Source organism: Podarcis bocagei (assembly GCF_964188305.1).
Source record: "Podarcis bocagei genome assembly, chromosome: 2".
Lineage (NCBI taxonomy): Eukaryota > Metazoa > Chordata > Lepidosauria > Squamata > Lacertidae > Podarcis > Podarcis bocagei.
This window is the reverse complement of record NC_138126.1, coordinates 74,504,528-74,516,317: the sequence shown is the minus strand read 5'-3', so window position 1 is coordinate 74,516,317 and position 11,790 is coordinate 74,504,528.

Here is an 11,790-nt window from a genome sequence, read left to right as displayed (position 1 = left end):
CCCAGGCTGCGGATAGCAGCCTGCTTCCCGGAGCGCGGGGCGTGCTAGAAGCAGAGCGCCCAGCGCTTCGGGAAGACACCTGCAGCCTGCTTCCCAGAGCGCCCGGCGCTTCGGGAAGACATCCGCAGCCTAGGGAGCCCTGCGGGAGTTCCCGCAGGGCTCCCTAGGCTGCGGATAGCAGCCTGCTTCCCGGAGCGCGAGAAGTTCCCCGCGCTTCGGGCAGACATCGGGCAGCCCCACAAGCTCGGAGGACAGCGGGGAGGCGCAGCGCCGCCATCCCGCTGTTCCTCGACCTGGTTTGGAGGCTGGCGCTGGGGAGAAGTTTTTTCCCTTTATTTCCCCCCCCCCAAAAAAAAAGACCTAGGTGCGTCCTATGGGCCAGTGCGTCCTATGGGACGAAAAATACGGTAATATGCTAGAAAGTACTGATAATCTGTATCAAAAGTCTCTTGGCTCCAACCATTCCTAGAGTGATATGCCACATAACCCAATGGATATTTTTTTATTCCCTGCTCATTTACAGAAGCTCTGTAAATATGGCATAGATCATAGGGATAAAGAGGCAGTTGCCATGGAGATAATGTGATGCTACAGCTTTGCATTACAATTGCATGCATTTGGCAATTGGCTTGAAGAGATATAAAATCCATCCCCTTAAAACAAAAACAAAAAATCTTCAGGAAATCTGTCTCTTCTCTTTATGCCCATACAGAAGGGATTGGCACATTTTGGCTTTGAGAGATATGAGTACCTGGGAAGGAAATTGAAACCCCAGGAAAAAGAACTGAAATTGAAATTGAAACCCCAGGAAAAACAACCCCCTGCTTGGCAGGGGGTTGGACTCGATGGCCCTTGCGGTCTCTTCCAACTCTATGATTCTATGATTCTATGAACTCTCATGGGTTCTTACCCATATGAATGAACCCAAGGCCATAAGATAAACCCAACTGATAAAGTGAGAGAAACTTTCTTGTACCTTTTATAGACAGATTTTTTTCCTGAACTTGATTAGGGTCCCGGGCCCTAAGGAAGTTAGATTAGCTTCAACCAGAGCCAGGGCCTTTTCAACACTGGCTCCGGCCTGGTGGAACGCTCTGTCTCATGAGACCAGGGCCCTGTGGGATCTGATTTCTTTCCACAGGGCCTGTAAGACAGAGTTGTTCCACCTGGCCTTTGGTTTGGAGCCAATTTGATTCTCTCCATCTCTTTCTTTTTTCTTTTTCCTTTCTCCTCCTGTGATGAGGCTGATTTTAATATTTTAATGTTTCAATATTTTAATGTTGTATTTTAATCTTGTTTTTAAGTTGTATTCATTCAACTTGTTTTTATTATTGCTTATTAGCCTCCCTCAGCCCGGCCTTGGCTGGGGAGGGCTGGGTATAAATAAAAATTATTATTATTATTATTATTATTATTATTATTATTATTATTATTAGGTTCAAAATGGAACCTAAGTGACGTGGCCCACAGTAAGTGATAGACTAATACAGAGGCAGCCAACATAGGGATCTCTAGATGTTGGACTACAGCTGCCATCATCCCTGACCACTGGCAATACTGAGCTGGAACAAGGATACAGTGGTGCTCCGCAAGACGAATGCCTCGCAAGACGGAAAACCCGCTAGCCGAAAGGGTTTTCCATTTTTGAGCTGCTTCGCAAGACGATTTTCCCTATGCGCTTGCTTTGCAAGACGAAAACGTCTTGCAAGTGTTCTGATTTTTTCCCGCCCCCCCTTTTCTAAGCCACTAAGCCGCTAATAGCCTTTTAGCCTCTAATCCGCTAAGCCTTTAATAGCCGCTAAGCCTTTAATAGCCGCTAATCCGCTAAGCCGCTAATAGGGTTGCTTCGCAAGACGAAAAAACCGCTAGACGAAGAGACTCAAGGAACGGATTAATTTCATCTTGCGAGGCACCACTGTATTGGCAAGGCAGCCACAGCAATGCCTCACCTCTCCCAAAGGCAAAGGGTATGGGAGAATGTGATGCTAACAGCTAATACCAAGATGAAGGTCTACCAGGCTTTTATGTTGAGCACACTGCTTTATGGAATTCCTGGATGCCAAGATTCAGATTTGGGGCAAGTACTCCTTAGGGAGAAAACATCAACAGAGACTTAAAATGTTAAAAAATGCAGCAAAGTAAAGTGTGGAAATATAGGCTGTTAGACTTTTAGAATTTGCTCTTCTAACTTCCTTCCAAAGTTTCCCTCCTCCCAGCATAGAAAAAAGACCAAAGTCAAGTTCATGTGCTTTTACATACAGCATTCAGAAAAAGTTGCACTGGCAGTAAAAGTTGACATGGTTACAGTGGTGAAAGTTCCTAAATTATTGGTATCGAAACACAAGAATGGCTTGTAAGATCCATGTGGTCTGAGCCCAGCTCAAAACCTCTTCTCGTGTTGAGCTTCTCTGGCGGGGAAGGGGATATTGAGGGGAACAAAGGATTATGCAGTCCCACCCAAGGTGAGCTACACCTAACAGGACAGCTTACTCAATGGTCTTAACCCCTTATTGCATTAATTAGACTTAAGCAAAATGGTTATCCCACAGAGTACTCCATGTGAAGTGTTAGGTTAGGGCTGTTTGGGACAGAAAGCTGTCCCATTGACACTGAGATCCACACTAAGGAATCTGTATGTGCTTCTGACCTTTCGGGATTTTAATAAATGTAACACTGTTTGAAGTCTGTGTGCTTATACAGTAAAGTAACACCACATTCTTCATCTGTATAATTATAATGAAGACACACTTTTCAAAGCCATTGTTGAATCATATTTCAATTTGGATAAACATTTTCCCTCTTTGTCCTTTGGACAAGTGATGCCAAACCTCATTGCCTGGTGCCTTCGGTGTGTTATAAATAGGTAGTGATGCAATTAGGATAATTATTGTGGTACTGAAAATAGTTTGCATCTTTACACAACAAAATGTTCTAACTCAGAGCCTCTATTAAGAGGGAGGAATAGAATGGTGTGGCAACCTGAAATTATTTATGTATCACTGTTTGGTTACCATAGATGAGATCATGAATCTACCTTCTCTGTTTAGTAGGAACAATTTGCAGACAAGTTTTTTAAAACTTGGTCCCTGAGTCCAGAGCTGAAAAGGTCCAGGGCCCTAGACCTGGGGCATATTGTGTGTACTTATGCAATCAAATAAAAGCAGTTATATCTGTCCACTTAAAAGACATTAGTATTCCTGAATGATAATATTTAGTATTTAGCTTTTAAGTGTTCAAGGTGCTCAGGAAATATTACAGGAACTTGTACAACAGTCCTGCAAGGTAGGTCAGTATTATTACTCCCCTATTGCAGGATGGGAGTTTCTTCTAAGAGACTGCAGTTTGCTGAGGACTCTCAGCCACTACAATGAAATGTAGTGGCTAACAGAACAAGCTGTGACCAGGAACTTATTAATTCAAATGTGAAACAAGTCAAATACAGTAACAAATAACTGCAGGCTCAGAAACATGGCAGATTTCAGCTAAACTTGGTTGGTTGTTAGAATCTTGCACCACAATGGCACATATTTCTGGACCTGTTTTTCTATCTAGTTCAATTCTTGCAATCTTGTATATCTCAGTTGCAAACTGAGCAAGGCAGTATTGAGAATACAGGCTGCACTCCACTAGATTGTATCGAAAAGCAGCAACAGGTCTTTCCTGCTGTAGGCTGTACATAGGGAGTTGTGCCTACTGCACTGGAATACACATGTGTGCAGATCTCTGGATGTTGTACAGTCCTGGAGTTTTTGCCACATGTTCAGTTATGACTGAGCATGTTCTAGTGATGAGGGATTCTGCATAAGACCTAAAGAGATCCAGGAAAGCAAGAACCGAGATTTAGCAGCCAAAGACATTCTGTCAGCTCTCAGAGCAAAATCAATCAAGTTCTACATCAGTCACCTCTGAGAGTGGAGCCAATATGAAGAAGGAAATTCAGAAGAAGCCTAAAGAGCAATTGCTTACTTGGTTGATAGTTATAGTAAAGGTAAAGGGACCCCTGACCATTAGGTCCAGTCGTGACCGACTCTGGGGTTGTGGCACTCATCTTGCTTTATTGGCCGAGGGAGCCGGCGTACAGCTTCCGGGTCATGTGGCCAGCATGACTAAGCCATTTCTGATGAACCAGAGCAGCACACAGAAATGCCGTTTACCTTCCCGCCAGAGTGGTACCTATTTATCTACTTGCACTTTGAGGTGCTTTCAAACTGCTAGGTTGGCAGGAGCAGGGACCGAGCAACGGGAGCTCACCCCATCGCGGGGATTCGAACCGCTGACCATCTGATCAGCAAGTCCTAGGCTCTGTGGTTTAACCCACAGCGCCACCCGCTTCCCATACGGTTGATAGTTATACCTGCTACTATTGGACATCATTCGACCAAAAAAAAGTGGGAATAACTGAAACGTGTCTTTTGCCAGGTGTGCACTACATGATTTTCCAAACCAAATGCCCAGTACAGGAGGAGGAGGAGTTTGGACTTGATATCCCGCCTTTCACTTCCCTTAAGGAGTCTCAAAACGGCTAACAATCTCCTTTCCCTTCCTCCCCCACAACAAATACTCTGTGAGGTGAGTGAGGCTGAGAGACCTCAGAGAAGTGTGACTAGCCCAAGGTCACCAAGCAGCTGCATATGGAGGAGCGGGGACACAAACCCGGATCACCAGATTACAAGTCCACCGTTCTTAGCTACAACACCAAGCTGGCATCTGTGATCTGGCGTTTGCTTGACAGCCCTTTGCCCCAGGCAGGTTGCAAAAACAGGTGGTTTGCTGAGTAAGCAACAGTGTATTACAGGAAGGCTGCTTATGGCTTGACAGATCACAGGTTGTGCTGATCTGCCTTTTGCACAACTGGATAAAGAAAGGAATATCTGCAGTAATCCCAGTTGATGAGAGTCATACATATCAGTCACTATATTTTATTGAACCTGATAAATGGCAGAGCTAGCAAAGGAGAAAGCAAACTGGATCCATTGTTTATACCAGGCATAGGCAAACTCAGTCCTCCAGCTGTTTGGGACTACAACTCCCATCATCCGTAGCTAAGAGTACAGTGGTCAGGGACGATGGGAGTTGTAGTTCCAAAACATCTGGAGGGCCGAGTTTGCCTATGCCTGGTTTACACGGTATCATTCAATTCAGCAGTGATTACATTCCATTTTTTTAGGTCTGCACACAAGATATATAGTATTGCAAAAACAGATAGGGAAGAAATTGATGTGCAGCACTCCTGACATCATCATCATCACCATCATGAATAGTGTGTGTGTAGTAGTAGCCTTAAGAGAGGGGTATTTAACTCTTTCTACCCTCATATCTCAGATGGAAATCACTCCCCTGATATTGCTTTTTGGGTGAGGAGACAATACGTATACACTTATCTCTCCCCTCGCCCCCCCCCCCGCCACCACATGCACACTGTTATTCAGGCTAGCAGCAGGGGTCAATTTCAATACTAAAAATGACATGAGATCAAGGGTTAAGCAACCTTCCCTTTGGCACTGCTGCCCCAAACCAATGTGTGGCCTCCCAGAGAGGTTCTCAGGGTCCTCAAGAATAAAGCAAAAACCAGAATTCTCATATGATGTCTGTATCTGGATAATTCTAAGAGTTGAAGAATGTCCGTCGTCGTCTGTCCCACCCCCCGCCCTCACAGACAGCAACCCCTTGTAGGACAAATTTTATGAACTGTGGCATGAGAAATTGACAGCCAGATCAGGCAGGGAGAAGAGAAAAGCAAATGCTCTGCTTGAGGCAGGGATTTCAAATGGCCTGGGACTCTGAAGAATGACAGCTACTGTAAAACAAAATAAGGAACAAGGAGATGAAATTAGGGAAGGTTAAATACACAGAAGTGGCATTGAGCAAAGGGAAATGTGCAACTGTTTCAAAAGAAAAGGCGTGTAAGTTTCTGTAACCCAGAGGCCGGAATGACTTACCCCGAAACAGGTTTTGTCGGGTATCAAGTGCTTCGTTTGTGTTAACTTGACAGTTCACTCAAGGACTTGATGTTCTTTGAAATGTTGTTTTTCAGGGGTGGAGAACCTGTAGCCCTTCATACACTGCTGTTGGACTACAGTTTAAACCAGGTTAATTTATTTTACAAATGTATAAACCACTTCACAGCCTGAGGCCATCAAAGCCCTCAACAAGATAAAAATGAAAAAACACAAACTTAATTTAATTTATTTATTTATTGAATTTATATACCACCCTATACCCGGAGGTCTTAAAAACAAAGCCATTTGTGGTGTTACCTTCAAACCCACTCGGATCCTGAAGAAAGAGAAAACTGTGCTTAAGGCTTGACTCTTAAGGAAGTACAGCTATGCACTGTGCTCAGTTCCATATGTGGAAGTAACTAGGAAAAAAGGAGAAGTTTGGGCAAGGAGAACAAGTAGGTGAGAGCAAGCTTCCTGTTCTGTACTAAGCTTGGATCCTAGAACAATAGGCAAGTAGGACCATAGAATGCAACAACTGATTGGCTTGCAGGAAACGACCAATCAGGCTCCAGGAGGGAAGCAGAATCAGCCAATCAGACAGGACTCATTGTGTAAATAATGTATATAAAAGCCTGAGGTTTGGGGGGCAATTCAATCACTATTTTACAAGCTGCAATAAAGAGCATGAAATAACTACAGGACTCTGAGTATATTTCACTTCTCCTTGTATAATTTTGTTTTTAATTAAACAAATAGCCAATATTGAGCAGGAAGCCGTGTTGCAGATCAGCACCACAGCCTGGGTGAGGAGGACTTTAACGCCTTGTTCCTGCCACGGTCCTGATCCAAACCAGTGCCCCAGCCAGCTATTGACAACAGGTGGAAAGCTGCCATTGATGCCTATCCCTCACCCACAATTCCACCACTGCTATCACAGTACTGTATATTCGTTCAAAACAATAACGAGATAAAAGAAAATGACACATCAAATTTATTGGTGTCACGTCACCATTAATGTGAGCATGCAGGGCTCATGAGAGCTAAGATTAGGGCCAGGTGTGTTCTAGGGTGAGGGTGGAGGCATGGGGCTGGTGTGCTCAAAGTATGACTGCCACTTCTTCACTAGAGAGAGGTTTCATATCCTTATTTGGATTCTTATGAGCTGCAGAAATTCAACAGGCAGCACTTTTCTCACCAAAAGCTGCACCTGTGGAATGTTTGCTTTGTCATCATGCAGATGTGTAAGACTCAGAGCGCCTGTCATCAGCAATATCAACAAAGCGGAAAGCATGATGGGCAGCAGGATCCTCCCATGCCATGCTCGTTTCTGCTTCCCGAGATAAAGTGTATCTTTAGTGTCCAACTCCTGCTCTGTGCAGTGTCACAGTGACGAGAACACGTAGTGTAGCCCATCCCAGATGCACAATGCAAGGACTAACGTTATGACTGGCTGAACATTCAACAGTGAAATTTTAACCAACCGAAGAAAAGTGGGGTTGATAGCATTGAAAAAGGGACTTTGGTAGAGTAAAACACTTGATAGGGCTGGAATATGTACATGTGCATCTAGATTGCTCTCTTATTTATATTTTATGATGCAGTTGCAAAAGCTGGAATATATGGTGAAGGCTTCCTCAAAAACCACATATATATTTATTTACTCTGGCAGGTCTTTAACTCCACTGAAGTGCAGCTAAAAGGAATATAGACCTTGGCAAATAATTTACTACAGGGAAACTGCTGTTAAACCTTGTTGTATTTCACTACATCATGCTTTGAAGCACAGCCAAATTCCAATCATATGACGTACCTCAGAGGAGAAAAAATAGGGTGTTTCCCTGTGCTATTCATAATTCACGTGTGCGCCCATGCCATTCTCAGCATCACTCAAATTCCGATCTATACACCCCTTGCAACCAGGTAAAACAAGATGGGGAAAGAATGCATCAGAATGCAAGAAGACAGGGAAGCCACATTAAGTTACTTATTAGCTTATTTCAGTAGTTTGTTTGTTACAATAGCAGAACTTGTGCCTGGAATAAATACACCTTGACTTTGAAAGACAGAGTTTGTGACTGGGGGAAAGCTAGTCTATTGATGTGAAATCTGCTCCCAGCCAGATCAACTGAGGTTTTAATATAGGGAATGGAGAGGTTGGGTGCAGTCCAGGAGCCCAAAGGAGCTTCTGCCATTATATTATTTGAGAGCCTCACGGTACCTCTGTGCATTGGGTTCTTTTAAAATTCCCTCTAAGTCAAATCATAATGGTTGTTGTTACTTCAGAGAGCACATTGAGCCACATTCCCAGCTGTGTGGAGCTTTTAAAATGCTCCCATCATGGGAAGCAACAGAGATATGTCCGAGACCTGCACATTTAGGGAGTCATAAATTCGATGTTGATAACCAACTGCATTTTGCTTTTCTTTAGGCGATGCAATTATTACTATAGAAACAAGAGATGCGGCAACAGACTCTCATGAGTCAGCCTGGCCTTGGGCAGAAATGGGTGCAGTTCTTGGGACTTCACAAAAAGGCTTTAAATCATTCATGTCAGATTCTGTCCTGTGACTTCATGTGGGGAACACAAAAGAACATGCTAAAGTAACTCATGCTTATTATCCATTGGATTGCAAGGGAAGTTATACTGTAAGTCTTTCTGAAGGCAGCCCTGTCAAGTTTTTAATGCTTGACATATAGTTGTGTTTCTTTTTTATGTGGGAAGCTGCTCAGAATGGTTGGGACTATCGAGTCAGATGGGTGGGGTGTGCCATAAATAATAAAATATGTATTACCATTATTATTATTATTATTATTATTATTATTATTATTATTATTTTCAGCCAAGTCAGAAAGGTTAAGAAATGCGAAAAGTTGCTTCAAATTGAATCACTGCTTGTATGATTTATCAGTCTGCCAGACTCCAAATACTATGGTTTAACTACTGGGGTAGAAGGATTCGTTTGCTATAGTTTTCAGATAAATTCCCATAGGAATTCATATAAAGAATGGCCACATTGTTCTGAACTGGAGTTTCTCATGTGACCCCAAAAGCTTTAAAACTGCAACAAGAAGGAATTTTCAGTGTTAATTAGCAGGTGGGCACTGGTGAATCAAGAGTCCCCCACATTCTGTTAATTATAACTGAATAGTTGTATGTCTGATGTAATTTTGCCTTATACAAGTTTGTATAGTTTCCATGCATAGGAAACAAATAATTTGCTTTAAAATAAATAAATAATCCCCCCCCCAATTACTCCTAATTTCCTATTTCAGGTCTGAAAAACAAGACTTGCTAGCAGAACAAGACTTGCAATTGTAGCCTCATGGCCAGAATCTGGGTTGCTTCTGAGAAACTGATCAACAACTGACTATTTTCAGTGACTCACTGCCCCCTCCATCACTTCTGCCACATAGCTGGCTAGGGTTAAACATCTGTGTCATCAGTGATAAAGGAAGAGGCGACCATTTGTTTCTGCAGGCCACAGCAAATTCACTCTCCCTCAATTAGAGAGTGGGGGCTGGAATCGGTTTGCATTTAAAGATGATAAATTTATCAAATTTGGACTTTCCGAAACAATCTGGGAACCGAAACCCAGCCACCCTTTGAAATTTGCTGTGCAGTTCTCCAACCGAAGAATGTTTTCAAAAATGTGTGCATTGGGGGGAAATGTGCGTAAAACAGAAGACGTGAAAAATAACATACAGGCTTGCGTTATATTAGGATAAATTGTTTGCAAAAGCGTGTACATTAGTCAAAACTGCATACAAAAAGGTGTTTATTGGGAGAAAGTCATACTAAAATGCTGAATAATTTTTATGAGGATTTTAACAAACAAAATTAACAAAGTGCTGCAGAAATGTGGTAAACTATGCATCCCTACCTGTAATCAGAGGGCTGGCTCATATTTGTGAAGAGAGAATGTCTCTATCCCTGCATTCCGTTGCATATGAGTGATTCATTACATGATGGTTTACCTTCAGCAATTGTTACCTACAATAGAAATGTACTTGCTAGATAGAAGTTGTATGTTTTATATATAGTGTATATTCATTATTTTCACATGTAGAGTTTAGAAAGTCTTGCTTCTTGTCCACCAGCTCAGTATGTCTTGCTGATGCCTGCTGTACATTAGAACAAAAGAGTAGAAAAGCTTGCATGCCAGAAAAGCATAGGACAAGACCATAAAAATGAATGGGCTTTGCTGTAGCTATCTTTCTGCATCATTTCTTATCATCCAGATTCAATAAAAATATGACAAATGATAACTCTATCATGCATATTGTCATTATGTTTGATTAGCTGCAGTAGATAGCTACAGTAATTGTATACCACTTTTCTGAATTTACTACATTCAAAGAGTGGCCTCAAAACTTCCTCACCACTGGAAGATGTTGCTCTGGGCTTCCTGTGGAACGTAATCCAAAGTGTCATCTTGCTTTGTTAATTTTTCGTGAATTATTGAGCCTGTTCCACTTTGCAGCCCTTTCTTTTTCATAATTTTGAAGCTCCTCCATTCCTGTGTGCTTCACTTGCAGGAGATTTCGTAAGACTTCAATGTCTGCTTTCTTAAAAAAGAATTCTGCCTACGTAACCAGTAAGGAAGTACAGTATTGTAAAAACAAGGGAATGGAGATCACTTGTGAAAATATACCTGTGAATACCAGTTGCTGAGGAGCACAAGACGGAGAGGGCTGCTACATTCATACTCTGCTTATGGCCTTTCTATAATTAGTGTGGTGTGGTTTGGTTGTTCTGTTTTAAATTTTATGTTGCTGATCCACCATGCATTACGAACAGCAACAATGGGACTATACTCTCCTATGCCTATAAAAAGGTTCCCAATTGAACACCCAGAGAAATTCAGTTTAATGTCCATGATATGTGCAGTCAAGATAGGCTCTGAAACATCTAATGAGCTAAGCTAAAATTACTTTATACACTCAGACTTTTAAAAGACTGCAACATATAAAGATAGAACAATTCACTGCCTCATGTTTACTGTTCTCTATCAAGACTTTGAGGAGGGAGGGAATGAAAAAACATAAGCAGTGAGAAACCATAAAGTGGGGGGGGGGGCTGCATTAATTCACTGTTTGTTGGATTAACATGTTTCCGAAAGCTTCTCTGACCTGGAAAATACAAGCAGTTTAGCTGAGTATGTACTAACTGATATGAGAAAAATAAACTAGGGCTTTTCGAATGTGCCTCATAATTCCTGGTGTGCCAGCTGGTCTTTAATAACCATGCTGTTCAAAAAAACAATTCCAGCTCACACTATTCCTCCCACTTGCTTTGGCACAATGGCTTCCAGACATCTAGCAATATAGCAAGTGCGTCTTTTCAAAATAACAGGGTAGTTCAAATCCATTGAAATCCCACTGACACTGCACTGAATAGAGTTCCAAAGTGGTCCTGATTATGTCATCTAGGGGGAGGTAAAACTGCCAGACTTCCATTAAAGAATATGGGGACAGGCAGGCAGCTTCCCAGCCTTCTGCTGGCCCCTTCTCCTGTTCCAGCTTCCTTCCACATGAGTAACACATTTTGCCATTTGCTTTCAGCTACCCTATTCTGGCAGAATTGGTTCCAACTAGGCTACTTTTCCCACTTTTCAACACCCAGTTAAGCCTGATCTACCCATGTAGAATCCTGAAGTGACATAGTGTACTACTATACCATTTCAGATTGCCAGAAGAAGATGGAATTTTTGAATATCACCCGCCCCCTCAATATAAAAAAGTCCAGAGCCATCCCAACATTTTGCCACTCCAGGCAAAGGACAAGATGGCGTCTGTCCTCATAGATCAGAGCATTCACAAATTGTGACTTGTGAACCACTAGTGATTC